Source organism: Rutilus rutilus (assembly GCF_951802725.1).
Source record: "Rutilus rutilus genome assembly, chromosome: 3".
In the NCBI taxonomy this organism is placed as follows: domain Eukaryota; kingdom Metazoa; phylum Chordata; class Actinopteri; order Cypriniformes; family Leuciscidae; genus Rutilus; species Rutilus rutilus.
This window is the reverse complement of record NC_140211.1, coordinates 45,065,168-45,081,358: the sequence shown is the minus strand read 5'-3', so window position 1 is coordinate 45,081,358 and position 16,191 is coordinate 45,065,168. Positions and strand designations below refer to the sequence as shown.

The 16,191-nt window shown below is 41.7% G+C and overlaps 1 long non-coding RNA gene across 1 annotated transcript; it reads left to right on the top strand.

Annotated features, from left to right (window-relative positions):
• The first annotated feature begins 7,701 nt into the window (after positions 1–7,701).
• On the top strand, positions 7,702–9,012 carry LOC311288052. Its single transcript, XR_014626867.1, has 3 exons — positions 7,702–7,809; positions 7,996–8,085; positions 8,224–9,012. It is a non-coding gene; the product is annotated as an uncharacterized lncRNA (long non-coding RNA).
• The last annotated feature ends 7,179 nt before the right edge of the window (positions 9,013–16,191 follow it).

Here is a 16,191-nt window from a genome sequence, read left to right as displayed (position 1 = left end):
TTTGGTTCCGATCGGACAAAAAACCTAGGACTAGTTCGCAAAAGTAGGTTTTGGACAAAATCCAAAATGGCGGAAAATTTGCATACCGGAAAGGAAATCCTTGAGGCCTTTTTTGTTCGGCTTGAGCCAAGGATTCCAATGATATAAGACACTTGAGTCTGTGACAAAGGGTTGGTGAGATTTAAGCAAAAATATGCCATTTTTTTGGTTTTTGCACTGTAGCGCCACCTATTGGCCAATCTGGCTCATATTTTGATAACCTCTCCTCGATTTTTGTACTACCATATGGCAAAGTTTCAAGTCTCTAGCACTTACGGTTTGGGCTGCACGATGCGTTTTACGGCAGAAGAAAAATAATAATAATAAAAATCCTTACAATTACAATAGGGTTTCAGCACTTCGTGCTTGAACCCCTAATAATAAAAATCAGTACAATTACAATAGGGTTTCAGCACTTCGTGCTTGAACCCCTAAAAATCAGGGCAATTACAATAGGTGTTCAGCACTTCGTGCTTGAACCCCTAATAAAAATCCTTACAATTACAATAGGGTTTCAGCACTTCGTGCTTGAACCCCTAAAAATCAGGGCAATTACAATAGGGTTTCAGCACTTCGTGCTTGAACCCCTAATAAAAATCCTTACAATTACAATAGGGTTTCAGCATTTCATGCTTGAACCCCTAAAAATCAGCACAATTACAATAGGGTTTCAGCACTTCGTGCTTGAACCCCTAATAATTACAATAGGTGTTCAGCACTGAAGTGCTTGAACCCCTAATAAGTGGCTAAAAAAGGGCCACAAAAAGGCCTCTAAAAAAAAAACTATAGGGTCTAGGCACTTGCCGTCTGCGCTGCTGCGTTCCAAAAACTTTATCCAGCCTTCTAACGTGTGCCTCGGAGAGGAAAAAGAACGTTTGTTGCCCTTTTAGCTCATTTATCATGGAAATGTGGTGCATTTTTTCTTTTACCTTTTAAACTGTGACACCTCCACTGATGGCCCGATCTCCATAAAAGTTTGCACGCTTCTTTAGAATAATATGGCGCATGTGCTCAGCTAATTTGGTGAAGCTGTGCTCTTTTCCCCCCATTTTTCAGTCATTTAAATGTCATTTTGCATAGGGTAATACAGAGGCCTTCTCACCTTTATGACAGTTAAAGCGCCACCAATGGCCCGACGTCCATGAAAGTTTTCAAGCTTCTTCAGGATCACGTGACGCATGCGCATGCCCGATTTTGTGAGGTTGTATGCAAATCAGACAGCAAGATGGCCGCTTTCAGCCATTTCATGTGTTTTTTCCATAGAAATACATCATTTTGACACCCTTTTAACAGTTATAGCGCCACCAAGTGGCCAGTTGCTGTGCCCTTTTTCACGTGACCACAGAATGAGCTCGTACATGCGTGTGCTGAGTTTGGTGCAAAAATCTCGTTCCGTTCACGAGTTATAGCCAATTAAGCAAAATGGGCTCCTCCCACTTCGAACATTTTGGCGGCCCTTAGGGACCGTGAAGCGAAATTTACACTTTTTTTTGATAATTATTGACAATCAGACTCCAGAGAATCTTGCCGCACTGGTTTGGTTCCGGTCAGGCCAAAAACCTAGGACTAGTTCGCGAAAGTAGGTTTTTGGAAAAACCCCAAATACCCGAAAATTTTCCTTGGGTGACGAGCAAATCCGAGGCATGCATCTGGTCCGCCTCGAGCCAAGGATTCCAGCGATATAAGACACTTGAGCCTACGCCTCACGGTTGATGAGTTATGAGCCGTTTCGTACTTTTGCCCGCTGTAGCGCCCCCATCAGGCCGATCGGGGCGGGCCTTGGTGACGCTGTAGGCGGTGTGAGTACTATCAGCCCCCAAAGTTTCAAGTCTCCACGACTTACGGTTTGGTCTGCCCGATCAGTTTTATGTCTGAATGTTGCATCATGGGAAAATTAACAATTACAATAGGTGTTCAGCACTGAAGTGCTTGAACCCCTAATAATAATAAAAATCCTTACAATTACAATAGGGTTTCAGCACTTCGTGCTTGAACCCCTAAAAATCAGGGCAATTACAATAGGGTTTCAGCACTTCGTGCTTGAACCCCTAATAATCCTAACGAAAACAATAGGGCCTTCGCCCTTTCAGGGCTTGGGCCCTAATAATAATCCTAACGAAAACAATAGGGCCTTTGCCCTTTCAGGGCTTGGGCCCTAATAATAATCCTACCGAAAACAATAGGGCCTTCGCCCTTTCAGGGCTTGGGCCCTAATAATAATAATCCTAACGAAAACAATAGGGCCTTCGCCCTTTCAGGGCTTGGGCCCTAATAATAATCCTAACGAAAACAATAGGGCTCTGCGCCCTTTCAGGGCTTGGGCCCTAATAATCCTTAGAAGAACAATAGGGCTCTGCACCCTTTCAGGGCTTGGGCCCTAATAATCCTACCGAAAACAATAGGGCCTTCACCCTTTCAGGGCTTGGGCCCTAATAATAATAATCCTACCGAAAACAATAGGGCTCTTCGCCCTTTCAGGGCTTGGGCCCTAATAATAATAATCCTACCGAAAACAATAGGGCCTTCGCCCTTTCAGGGCTTGGGCCCTAATAAATAATCCTACCGAAAACAATAGGGCCTTCGCCCTTTCAGGGCTTGGGCTCTAATTATTTAAAGAAAAGGCTTATATTTACCTTTTAATAGTTTGTTTACATCTACCTTGTAAATATATTTTTTATTAAAAAGGTTACAATTACAACAACAATTCAAGTGTAATCTTTCTTTGTAAAAACTAAAGTATCATACATATTTCAAAGTTAAGGATTTGATTGATTATTTGATTACTTTATTTTTGACAAAACATACTATATTTAACATATGAGCAAAAATTGGCAAACAAAAGCTTATTTGAGGTGGCAGATATTTTACAGTAAAAATGTATAGTCTATCCAAAACTAGTCAACGAAATGTTGTCTTTCATATGTCTGTAACATAGGTCTTTCGTTTATATAAGAAATATAAATGTTAATTTGCAGTTTAATACGTTGCTTATACAAATACATTTTATTTAAACATATTTCAGTCGATTTTTACTCATCTCAGTATAGCAATATAGTTTGCTAAAAGCGGATCATTCATTCACACACAGAAATGCGATTCAAATTTAAACCGTCTTTTTGCGAGTTGTGGTAAACAGCGCACATCTCTGCCGTTCATTCATTCACACACAGAAACGCGATTCACTTGAGAATGAAAAAAACTTACTACAGTATTCTCAGGATCCGTTGCTCCTCGAAATACCAGCACTTCTGAGGTACATTTTCCATTATTATTATTCCTCACAGCGCCGCGAGACGGTGTAAACAAGTACAAAGATCTGAATAAGCTTGATGTGTTTTCTCGAGCTGATATGGGGGCGTTCACAGTTTGCATGGATGCCTCAGTCATTTGCGTTTGAATAGCGCGCGCTCTCCGTGGGCGGGTTCACATTAAAAATAATTAGCTGAGATGAGAACGACTGACATCTCGCACTTTTCATACAGATTACATAAACTGAGAATATTTGTTTTTTTATAAAAATTACTTCATTTAAAAGAAGAGAATTCAAGCTTCATGCCTGTGTGTCTGTATGCCTGTTTGACTGAGTATCCGCTGAGTTATTGTTCATTTTCGGACGCGTTTCAGAATTGACTTCACTGACAGAGAGAAAGCAGAACTCACATCATGTTTATTTTTCTTTATTTGGCAAAAAGCACAACACTTTGTTTTTATTGTGAGTATACACAAAAATAATACACACTTAACAGGATCGATTGATGTATGAAACTGGTTTGTAAGATCAAAGTCAACAGAGTATTTGGACTCCAGTTTGAACTGATAAGGAAAAACGCGAGCTGGTATCGCCGCCGACCCCAGTTGGTATGTATGTTGGTATGTTTAATGTTGGTAAATAGATAAAGAAGTGTACATATAAGTTACTTTTTAGCGTGCTCTTGATCGGATCTCATTATCGTTAGAAACACAGAATGACCAGTAACGTTAATATCTGAAGCACCGCCGCCAGTCCATATTTGTGTTTACCATTAAAAATGCTTGATTTACTTATGTTAAACGCCCAGTTGTTATTTTTTTCAAATGACATACCATAATGTTTTTGAGCACGTGCAAACGGTGCGTCTTCTGTAGGCCTATATACAGTAGGTAACTTGCCATGATTTTGTATTAAAGGGCACCTATTATGACTCTTATCACAAGATGTAAAATAAGTCTCTGATGTCCCCAGAGTATGTATGTGAAGTTTTAGCTCAAAATACCCAACAGATAATTTTTTACATCATGTTTAATTTGTCATTTTTTGGAGCTCAGAAAAACATGCTGTTTTAGTGTGTATACCTTTAAATGCAAATGAACTGCTGCTGCCTGCCCAGGGCACGGAGCATCACGAGCTCGCGCTCAGAGCCAGGACAATCTCATTTGATAATATCAGAACAGAAACTCTCAGTTGCGTGTTCATTTCGACTCGGAGTCGGACAATAATGCCCACAGAGCCAGAGAATATATGCTGTATGGAGATAGAATATAGTTTAGTTTAATTATGGTTATAACTTATTTGTCATCTGCTTTTATCCACTATTAATACAAGCCTGCTGTTGCGGACCACGTCCGAATGATGACCAAAATATACTGACGAGTTCAGTGAAGTTTATTGTACATCACACAAAAGATGAGCGTTAGTTTTACTCCAGAGAATCACTGTAAGAGCTGAATAAACACAGTAAAAGAAGTGCACATTAAAGTCTTATCCATAAACTCTCTCTCCCTCCCTTTCATTATCATCAACATACACAGCGAAGTACACAAAACACTCGTTACAACTAACAGTAAACAAATATATACACACCTTTTCAGTGGGTGCTTAATAAACTGGTAAACCTTATATCCGTAAAATGACTCGATGAGCTGTCATAAAGTGCGTGCTCTCACTTTCATTTCTGCCGTGGTCAGTAACATCGCTCCAGAGACTGTAAGCTGGATCACAAACAGTACTGATCCATCCTCGAGTAACAACGAGAGTAAATGAAGACTGCTATGTTCATTCTTACATCTTACAACAAAACACCTCAATCGCTTAGGAGACATTCTTGTCTACAGCTGCTCAAGCGTCGAAACAATGGCGGACTCTGTGTCCAGCTCACTCAGGGCGGGTCTATGCTCAAACTGCAGTATCAATCAACAGTCGTGGGAGGAGCCTGTGCAAAGTGACGTCACATTGCCCCGAATCTGAGAACAGCTCGTTCTGAGACAGTGCTTATGATTTATGGGGATTATAAAAAAAGCACTGGGTGGATTTTTATCATTATAGGGTGGTTGTGTACACACACTGCCAACACACATTTATGTTCAAACACCATGTAAAAGTGAATTTTGCATAATAGGTGCCCTTTAATATAATGTCAACTTTTTGTAGTTCATAATCACATGATTAAACTTTTATGTCAATTGTGTTACCTGTGAAGCCCTGAATAATCATGAATTTCAGGATTATGTTATTTATATAAAACATTTTCACATAATAAAAGCTATATTTACAGCACTGCTCAATTTTATATTGACAGCAACATCATTAGTATAACATTAAATGCATCACCAGAAATAGAAATAAAAAGTTTTAATATTTTTTTTCCTCATAATTGTATTTGGGAAGTAAGATGTTTTAGGGCTGCACGATTATGACAAAAATCATAATTGTCGATTATTCCCTTAAAATTGTAATGGGTGATTATTAATTACAAATTATTGAATGATGTTTTGAATAGCCTAGCTTTATAACAGTGGTTCTCAACTCGTTTGCCCATGGCACCCACATTTTCCCATGGTAATTTTCTATGCCTATTATAATAAATTTGTTTACACAAAAATTGTAGACTCAAACAAGTACTGTCCCCCTTTACTTAACATAAACATAAATTGTAAGAATATGACTAATACCGATAAATAAACGCTTAACAAGGTTAAGCTATTTAATAGCAGTCACAAACTAGTTTTGTTAATACAATGTTGGATTTACCACAGTCTTTTAAAAATAATATTTATTATTTTTTACAAAGTTAATATAACAAAGTGAACATAAATTGGCATTTTTGCCAACACTTACCATGATAAAAACACAATACTAACAAAAACTGTTAATACAACACGGAAACTGCTCCTGATTAATAGAATGAACATCATACCTGCATGCAAATCCTTCTCAGCTAACACGACGTACTAGTAGTAACGTGGTATTTTACTTTTATTTTGTGACTTTCTAATTTACAACGTATCAACGTTGTCTGCTCATAGTTTCTTTTGTGCTTTATATGTAGTGAAGTGATACACAGGGTGCAATTAAAGAGTGTGCGCTACTAGCGCAGTATAACGGCTGACAGGTGAGAGACTTTTTATTTCAGCGTACACTTACGTCACTGGTCACTGGTAGTTCCTATTGTACTGCGTTCTTGTTTGAACAATTACGTTATCGTGGTATCCGTAATCGCAATTAGATATTTGAATAGTTGTACAGCCCTATGTTCAGTGAATATTTCTGTATGTAACATGTATATGTGTACTTGGATGGAGTTTTACTTTTTTATTTTTTTATTTGCAGGATCAGTATAGTGAAAGCAGAGTGGAAGCAGAAATCGATGAGGTGGTGTTGCAAGATTTGCAGATTTTCCTCGCCCAACCAGCGTGCCCTAATCACACACTACAAGCTTAAACACTGCCATCAGGCAAGTCACTGTCCACTCCCATGCATCTATAAGGATTGTGTATGCACATTTAGGAGTGAACTGTCTCTGAAGAAGCATTTAACCTGCGTACATAGTCAATGTCTTCAAGCCTCCTCAAAATTGCTTAAAGCAACATCAAATGTGAACTGTGACCTGTGTATTTTTTCAGAGGCTTGCAGTATTTCACAGTATTTTGCTCATCTTACAACACACATTAAAAAGAAAGAGTCAGTGAGGTGCCCCTTTCAAAACTGTAGTTTCCAGTGCGCACCCGAGTCCGTGTTGCTTTCACATTCACCCGAACCGCGGCACGGTTCGAGTGCAACCGAACAAAGACCACTTCCTCCAGGTAGTCTTGGCTTTGGTACCCCAGTGCACACCCAAGTCCACATGACAAAATCATAATGTGAATGCTGTCATGTGGACTCGGGTGTGCACTGGGGTACCAAAGCCAAGACTACCTGGAGGAAGTGGTCTTTGTTCGGTTGCACTCGAACCGTGCCGCGGTTCGGGTGAATGTGAAAGCAACACGGACTCGGGTCACTTGTTCAGGAAGTAATGTGACCTGTGCATGCGTTTTAGCTTATTATGATGTATTTAGTTAAATAAAACACATGTAAGGGATGATAGTGCTGATGATTTACCTTGGATATGAGCGAGAGTGAGCCTGCAGTGTATTCGCGCATAGCGTGTGGAATCAGGACAACAAATTTGGAAATCCACTGTCTCCTCAAAAGAGTTAGTTTGCAAGCAGCAGAAGCCCACATTATACAACACACACACACACCGTTAACCTGTGTTGTTCACTCAGCTGCGCATAATAGCACCGAATTAATAAAAAAAAACTATATATTGACCCGCGTTCTGTTTTCTATCATGCATCATACACGTTGTGATGACGTAATAACGCACCAGGGTTCGATAGAATCCAGACCAGCGCTGCGGGGGTCGCCGGGAACAATCGCGCTCGGGCTCGGAGTTCAGACCGCAGACACTCCTGGTTTAAGTGACGAGCTGGTTACATCCACTATTAAATCTTATTTTGGTGCCAAACAAAAAGGTAACAAACAACTGTTGTTGTACCACATCACTGGTGATTTATTTACAACAAAAGTATACAAGTATACATATTTGAAATTAATGTTTTTATTTTTCAAGACAGAGGGAGGGGGTGAAAGGATAAATGAAATAAAAACAAAGGATTGAACCAATAAAGCAGGTACTTTAACCATCCTATATTTTACAGACAACAAACCAAAGGATGAGGACTGCAGCATTGCTTGGCCTGCCATGGTACATGCGAGAGACTCCTTCTAAATTCATGAAGATATGCGAGGTAAGCTGAAACCTTTAAGGCAAAACAAGGGAAAATTGAACATTAGATCTCTTAATTTGCAGGGGTCTGGGGACTTTAAATTGTTTGTGAAATTGGTTTTAAGTAATAGTACCTTAATTTTGTTTTCATTCTACAAAGCCCAGTGACCGTGAAGAGGATGTGATCAAGGGTGTGGTGATCGGAATCCTAGTGGTTGTGGAAAATGTGATGGAACCTCTCCCAGAATTCTACAATGATGTTGCCCTGGTGATTGAGGAAGAAGTGGTGATGCGTCACCTGAGTGACATACCTAATGCTTTTCTGAACCTGATGGGCCTGGTGTACGCATTAAACCTTGACTACCCAAAGGAATTAAAATTCACTTTTGAAGTGATACAGCGCCTGTTCATTGGAGTTGGATCAGACTCTTGCACCGCAAGAGTTCACTCTTTGAAGAGCAAGTTGCTGAGATAAGATAAACTATTTTCTCCTTCTTGCTACTAATAGCACTTACACTGTTTTAAAGTTTAAGACCATTGTTATTTTAGATCTCATTGTTTTAAGTGTAACATTGGTATTCTTGATTTTTTTTTTCAAACAGACTGTTTTCTTGTTACCTTGTCCTGCTTCCTCTTTCCTTGTCATGTTTGACGTTTGATTGGGAATTGAAGACACTGTTTTATTTGAAGTTGTTAAACACAGCTTATTGTGAATTCTTCATGTAGGCTACACCTGTTCCTGCAATGAAAATATCTGATAGTGACAAGGAGAGTTATTTGTACTATTCTCTAAGAATGGGTCTGTGCATAAAGAAGTTTGCACGTGCTTGTGTGAGCTGAATATATGTGAGGGTTTTTCTTGTGATGGTTTTATATCTTTGCAAGCTAATTCTTTTTGTCTGTTTTTGGGTGCAGTGCATCTGTTTAAAAAATAAATGCTGAGAGTTTCAATTTTGCAGTTGTGTTGATTTCATAAAAAAATCTAGTTCCAGGTAGATATCTAGAACTTCTTGTCAAAGCAAGCAATGAAGTCTAGTAAACTCAAAAAGTTAAGTTGTGATGTTGAGGAAAAATTACTATTTTATGTCAATTAGACTTGGTTAATGGTTGTGAAAACATGAAAAATTCAGTTCAACCAATATGGTTTTAAGTTGACTTAACAAAAAAATCTAAATGCTTATTAATTGATACAGTACGTTGGCCCAATTTACTGCAAGTTATTTCAACAAATACATATAAGTTGAGTTAACTTAACTCCTAATGTTGGCTAAACTTAACTGAGTCAATGCAACAAGATGACTTGACCAAGTCAAGTTGTGTCAACAAATAATTTTTTACAGTGTAATTGTTGTTGATTTATATGTGAAAATTGTTTAATAAAATAGCAAAACATATATTTTCAAGGTAGATGTAAGCAACATCTTAACAGGTCAATATAAACCTTCTCATTAAATTATTTATTATACTTTTTTATTAGTGTCACATTTGGGGAGAGGATATATTCCAAAACATTCTGAAAATACAGTATGAGAATTAACTGCATAGTTACTAGAAATGTTTACCATGGATATTATGCAATTTGCATGCATACAAAATAAGTCCTCACACTCTTTACGTACTCTCAGTGATACACCTGAATGAAAGGCTCATTATGTGGCTCATTATGTGGGTCATTGTCTTCTCAGGTGTGAATCACGCCCACACGCATATTGCCTTTCCAAACAAAACGTGTCTTACAAAGTTTAAATCAATGTATTGTTTTATGTGAATGATTAGGCAGGATGATTTTCAGATCATTTTGAAGAAAAAACTCTAAGCGACAATACCCATTATTCAAAAGTCTTGTGGACACATATTTAGTATGTGTTTTGTGGCCCTATTTCAGAAACTTTAATTTTTAGTTTTTTCAATAACCATGCATAAACATTATTCTCACAAAAATACAAACATGTACATACATGTTGCTCACACATTATGGTAGCCCTGTTTGTGCTAAATAGAGTGTAATTACACCTTTGCCATTAATATGTTTATAAGCAACTGAAAAAAGCACAAATGTCAGGGCATGTCAAAACATCTCAAGGACCCCAAAAACACCTTAGACCCCAGAGGGTTAATGACCATCACACCCCTCCTTCCTTGTTAAGTCAAGCCCAGGACTCTACACTGACTCCCACGCTCAAGCAAAGATTGAGAAGGATGAGGGCAGCCCAGAACGCTGCAGTCACTCCTGAGTCAGCCAAAACAGCTGCAGTTATCTCAGAGGTGGTTAAGTTTGAGGCAGTCACTGCAGAAGTTCCAAGGTATGCTCCAGTCCATCCAGAGCCTGTCAAACCTGCTCCAGTTTGTCCAGAGCCTGTCAAGCCCGCTCCAGTCCGTCCAGAGCCCGCCATACCCGCTCTGGTACGTCCATTCCAGATTCCGCCATGCCCGCTTCAGTCATTTCTGAGATGGTCAGGTTAGCAGCAGTCACCCCAAGGGCAGTTAAGTTTAATGCAGTCATGCCAGAGGCAGCTACGGCTGCTGCAGTCACCTTAGAAGTGGCTGATCACGCATTGTTGTGCCCCCGAAAGCAGAAGCCAAGGAGGGCCCATGTCGTGCACTTGTCAGGAGTCCCTAAGCCCATTGGTCCGGGAGGGCCCGAGTCAGGAGGCCCCAAGTCCAGTGGTCCAAAAGGGCCCAAGTCAGGAGGCCCCAAGTCCAGTGATCCCGGGGGACCTGAATCAGGATGTCCTAAGTTCTATGGTCTTGGAGGACCAGAGTCAGGAGGTCACAAATCCAGTGGGCCTGGAGGACCCAACTCCAATGGTCCCAGAAGCATGTAGTCTGGTGGAACCACATCCAAAGCTGCCCACTTCACCAGTGGTAGAGGAGAGGGTACTGGAAGGTATTCTGCGGCAGCAGTGTCTGGTGTTTTTGGATGACATACTGGCACATGGGAGCTCATTCCATTCAGCTATCAAAGCCCTGAGGGTAGTGCTGGAGAAAATCAGAGCAGCGGGCCTGAAGTTACATCCCAATAAATGCCGGCTGTTAAGCAGAGAGGTGACCTTGGGGCATCGAATTGACAGTGAGGGGATTGGCACAGCGGAAGACAAGATCAGAACCGTACGGGAGTGGCTTATACCGGTGAGTCAGAAGGAGTTAAAAAGCTTCTTGGGTCTGGCATCCTATTACAGGAAGTTTGTACGAGGGTTTTCTTGTATTGCTGCTCCCTTATACAAGCTCCTGCAAAAGGATCAGTGCTTTGCCTGGTCGGAGTGCTGTCAAAATGCTTTTGATACTCTGAAGCAAGCCCTGGTGTGCGCGCCCATTCTGGCTCCTCCCGATCTCCAAATGCCCCTCGTTCTTGATACAGATGCAAGTGGGGATGGAATAGGGGCTGTTCTGTCCCAAGTGTGGCCAGACGGAGAGAAAGTAGTAGCATATTTCAGCAAGGGGCTAAACAAAGCTGAAAAGAGGTATTGTGTCACACGACTAGAGCTGTTGGCTGCAATCTCTGCCATCATGCACTTCAAGTACTACTTGTGCGGTCGGCACTTCACCATACGCTCTGACCATGCCTCCTTGCAGTGGTTGATGACTTTCAAAGAATCAGAGGGCCAGGTGGCTCGTTGGCTCGAGGAATTGCAGAGTTATGAGTACACCGTTACGCATCGTGCAGGGGAACGGCATGGTAATGCAGACGCCCTGTCAATACGTCCATGTAGAATGCAGGAATGTAGGTATTGTGAGCGCAGAGAAGCCAGAGAGTTGGAGCTTAGCCGGAAAGTGGATGGTAGCGATGGGCCCAAGCCGGTCTGTCGGGAGCTACAGGAAGTGGATGTCACTCAATGGGCAGAGAATCAGAGGGGGGACCCAGACTTACAGCCTGTGATCCTGTGGGTAGAGGCACAGCAACGACCACCATGGGAGGAGGTAGCAGCCCTCTCCCCATTCACCAAGGGATTGTGGGCCAAGTTCAAATGTCTACGGCTGACAGAGGGGGTCCTCCACTGAGCATGGGTGGTGCCAGCGACAGGAGAAAAGAGATGGCAAGTCGTGGTGCCTGGGGACATGCAAGAGGCAGTGTTGAAGGCCATGCATGGCTTTGCCGGTCTGGACATTTTGGGGTGACGAAGACACTTCGGCGTCTGCGTCTGCGTCAGGCCTTCTACTGGGGACGGCTGAGGCGTGATTTAGAGGACTTCTGCAGGTGTTGTGATCTTTGTACAGCACACAAAGGGCCACCGGGGAAGTCTAGGGCCCAACTGCAGCAGTTTCTGGTGGGGGAGCCGATGCAGGGGGAGGGGGTGGACGTCATGGGGCCATTTCCTCGCACCACATAGGATGATGAAGAGCCTGCGTGCTCGAAACGTTACCGCTATGCGATAGTTGTCTTGACAATAAATATTTTTGATAATTTTGGAGCTTAGGTGTTGCCGACTTTACTTTATTTTTTACTCGCACCACATAGGGAAATCGCTTTGTCTTGATCGCTATGGATTACTTTACGAAATGACCTGAGGCCTTTGCAATGCCTAACCAGGAGGCTGAGACTGTTGCCAATGTCTTGGTGGAGGGCATGTTTAGTAGGTTTGAGGTGCCCCAGTGTATCCATAGTGATCAAGGCAGAAACTTCGAGTCCACGGTATTCTCTTCCATGTGTGAGCATTTGGAATCAACAAGACCTGCACCTCCCCACTCCACCCTCAAAGCGACGGGCTCGTGGAGCGATTCAACAGGACACTAGCTGAACAGTTGTCCATTTTAACATCAACTCATCAGCATGATTGGGACACCCATCTGCCACTGGTCTTAATGGCATGTCGCTCTGCTATTCAGGACTCTACCTCATGCACACCGGCCCTGCTCATGTTGGGTAGGGAGATTAGAACCCCTGCAGAGTTGGCCTTGTGACGGCCCCCTGATGCCCCTCCTGTTCCTGCTGGACCCTAATATGCTAGACAGCTCCAGGAGTGCTTGGACTTGGATATGCCAAGAGGCACCTGGTGACCTCAGGGGTGCGGCAAAAAAGAACGTATGACCTGCATGCTCGGGGGTGCAACTTTGGGGTCGGAGAGCTAGTTTGGATTTACAGCCCAGTTAGGAAGAGAAGAAGGTGCCCTAAGTTGTATAGCCAATGGGTGGGACCATGCCCGATATTGGACAAGCTGGGGGAGGTGGTGTCTCGAGTGCAGTTGCTTCCTCGGGGGCGCAAAGTGGTACTGCATCGTGATAGGCTGGCCCCTTACCGGGGCACCGCGACACCAGAGGGTGTAACAATACTTCCTTCACACAACAGTGAGACTCAAAGGGGGTCAGAGGGGGTAATTGGACCAGCTGATATGGCAAGTAGTGGCCAGCAGGTGACACCGCTGCCCGACATCCCTCAGGGTGATCATTTGCAGGGCTCAGAGGAAGCGGCACCTGAAATCAAAAATCACATTCTCCTCAGGGGGCGTCCTAGGAGGGAGAGGAGAACCCCAGTCAGATTTAAAAACTTTGTCCTCTGGGTCGAGGACTTCAGTTAGAGGGGGGTAGAGTAACGTGTTCAAAATGCTTTTCTGTTACAAATAAGGATGCTTTTAATGTTAATGTTGTATTTTATTCATTTTATGTGAATCGATGGGTTTCGATGTTCAAGTTCAATATGGAAAAAGGCTCCACCTCTTGCACTGCATGAAAATTGGGATTTCCGACCCCGTAAACGGCCGTAAATCTCCCTAATTTTCGGCAGTTAATGACAATTTACAGCCTGTGAACGTCGCGTTCGTCTGTGCCGAATATTGTCGGAAACGAACCATGACGTATGCAGAGCGCTCGCGCCGGAGGTGTGAATGGCTCTAATTACCATATGAACAGCAGCTCCCGCCAGAGAAAGGCTTGAATTTCCTCACTCACTATTGGTTGAACCCACGTGGTTTAAACAAGAAAAATCACTCGTGATTGGTTGGCAGATCTGTTACTATTGGTCACCCTCGCTCATTAAAAATTAAAAAAATTATAATATTCATATAAATAATAATATATAAATTATTTTTTTATATTCATAATATGCTATTCTGTGGTATATTCATGTCATTGTTAACCTATGGACTACACTATTATTACCATCAAGGACATGAATTTATAAAGGAATGGAAAATTTGCCAGGGACATGCTGTTTATTCAAAGAAAGAGCTTTATTAGCACAGACACAAAACAATATACACCTATGTACAAAGCATAGATCATCTGCACACACAACAAATTGGAAGCTCAGTGTCTGTTTTCATCTTCGGAGCTGTAGTAGGTGACTAGCGGCGTTCTCTCTGAATTCGATCCACTTTGAAAACGTCTGTGGTGCGTTGCCCTGTATTTAGGAGTCGCCTCTAATCTCGACTGCAGCGTAGCACAGAGCTCTGTGAGCTCCTGGCTGGTGGTTGAACTTCATCGGACATCAGATCTATGGTGGCGCACTTCCAAATGCCCACGTCATCCTCACCTAGCACACCGTCTCGCTTCTAACAGCTGTAAAAACAACCAATACAGACAATCAGTACTGTGATGCACTGTGTATGGACACAAAACATCTATTAATGCACGTGAAAAATAGTCACATTGACTAAAAATCTTACCCTCTTTCTTCTCGCTCGACTCCGAGCTGAACTCTTCACAGCTTCGGCCTGCAATGCCAGATCTGGTTGTTTGTACCTGAAGCTCCTGCGTACTGTCTCGTAGTATGTCTTACAGGCAAGCTGGAAAACAATTAAATGAGAGTGATATGAATAAAAACAACTCAAGTCACAGTAAAATGAAACAAGGAGAAAATAGTCAAAGTTACTTACAATGTCGTCATGATCAGCGTCATGAAAATCTGGACTTGCAGACATAGCTCTGAGTAAATGTGAGGTTACGCCCTCGTTATGAGGCGAGGTTACTCTATGGAAACAAAATGTATGATTAAGATCGTAAACTATAACGGATCTATTTTCTTATACAAGAGAATGAAAGCATATTCTTTGAATCTTACCTTTAAAATGTTTAAGTTTTTATGAAAGTAAAAAAATAAAAGAATGTAAGATTCTTTTTTTTTTTTTTTTACCTTGATCCAGTTCGTAGCGCCCACAATTTGTCTCAGAGTTGTGAAGATGGCATACTGCTTCCTGTAAATTACAGGATTATTTACAATTATTAAACAAATAATAGCCATCAATCCCATGACCTCTTGCTTTATGATGAAATCATGAAAAACAGAATATTCTTACATTTCACAAGGCCTGACAAAATACAGCTGCAGGTAACTAGCGGCATTCTGTCTGAATTCGGTCCATTTTGCAGACGTCTGTGGTGCGTTGCCCTGTACTTTGGAGTCGACTCTAATCTCGACTGCAGCGTAGCACAGAGCTCGGTGAGCTCCTGGCTGCGACAGGACGGAGGTCGCACAATCCATCCAGACACCCCGCCGACGATGCCATCTTCCTCATCAGACATCAGGTCTATGGTAGCACACACTTCCGAAGGCCCACCTCATCCTCAGCTAGCACACTCTGTCTCGCTTCTAGCAGCTGTTAAAACCAATAAAGACAATCAGTACTGCGCAATGCACTGCGTATGGACAACACACATCTATTAATGCACCTGAAAAATAGTCACATTGACCAAAAACAAATCTAATCAATCTTACCGTCTTTCTTCTCGCTCGACTCCGAGCTGAATTCACCACAGCTTCCGCCTGCAATGCAAGATCTGGTTGTTTGTACCTGAAGCTCCTGCGCACTGTCGTGTAATATGTCTTAAAGGCAGCTGGAAAACAATTAATTGAGAGTGATATTAATAAGAACAACATAAGTCACAGTAAAATTAATAAGAACAATATAAGTCACAGTAAATTTAAACAAAGGAGAAAAAATGCAACCGGGTGAAATTGCAGAAATACACACCGGAAGCAAACTATGCTTTTTGAAATTGGGGTTTTATTCTGACTGCTGTTTAAAATAAGTGACAGCGGTCAATGGAAGCACAATTAAACAGATAAAAGTCTGATTAAGAAAAAAGTTTGCCTTGTTCGAAGAGATTTCACAAGAAAAAAAATAGATTTCACTAGTAAAAAAAAAAAAAAAAAAAAAGAAAGAAAAAAAAAAGAAATTGTAGAAACAGTTTACAG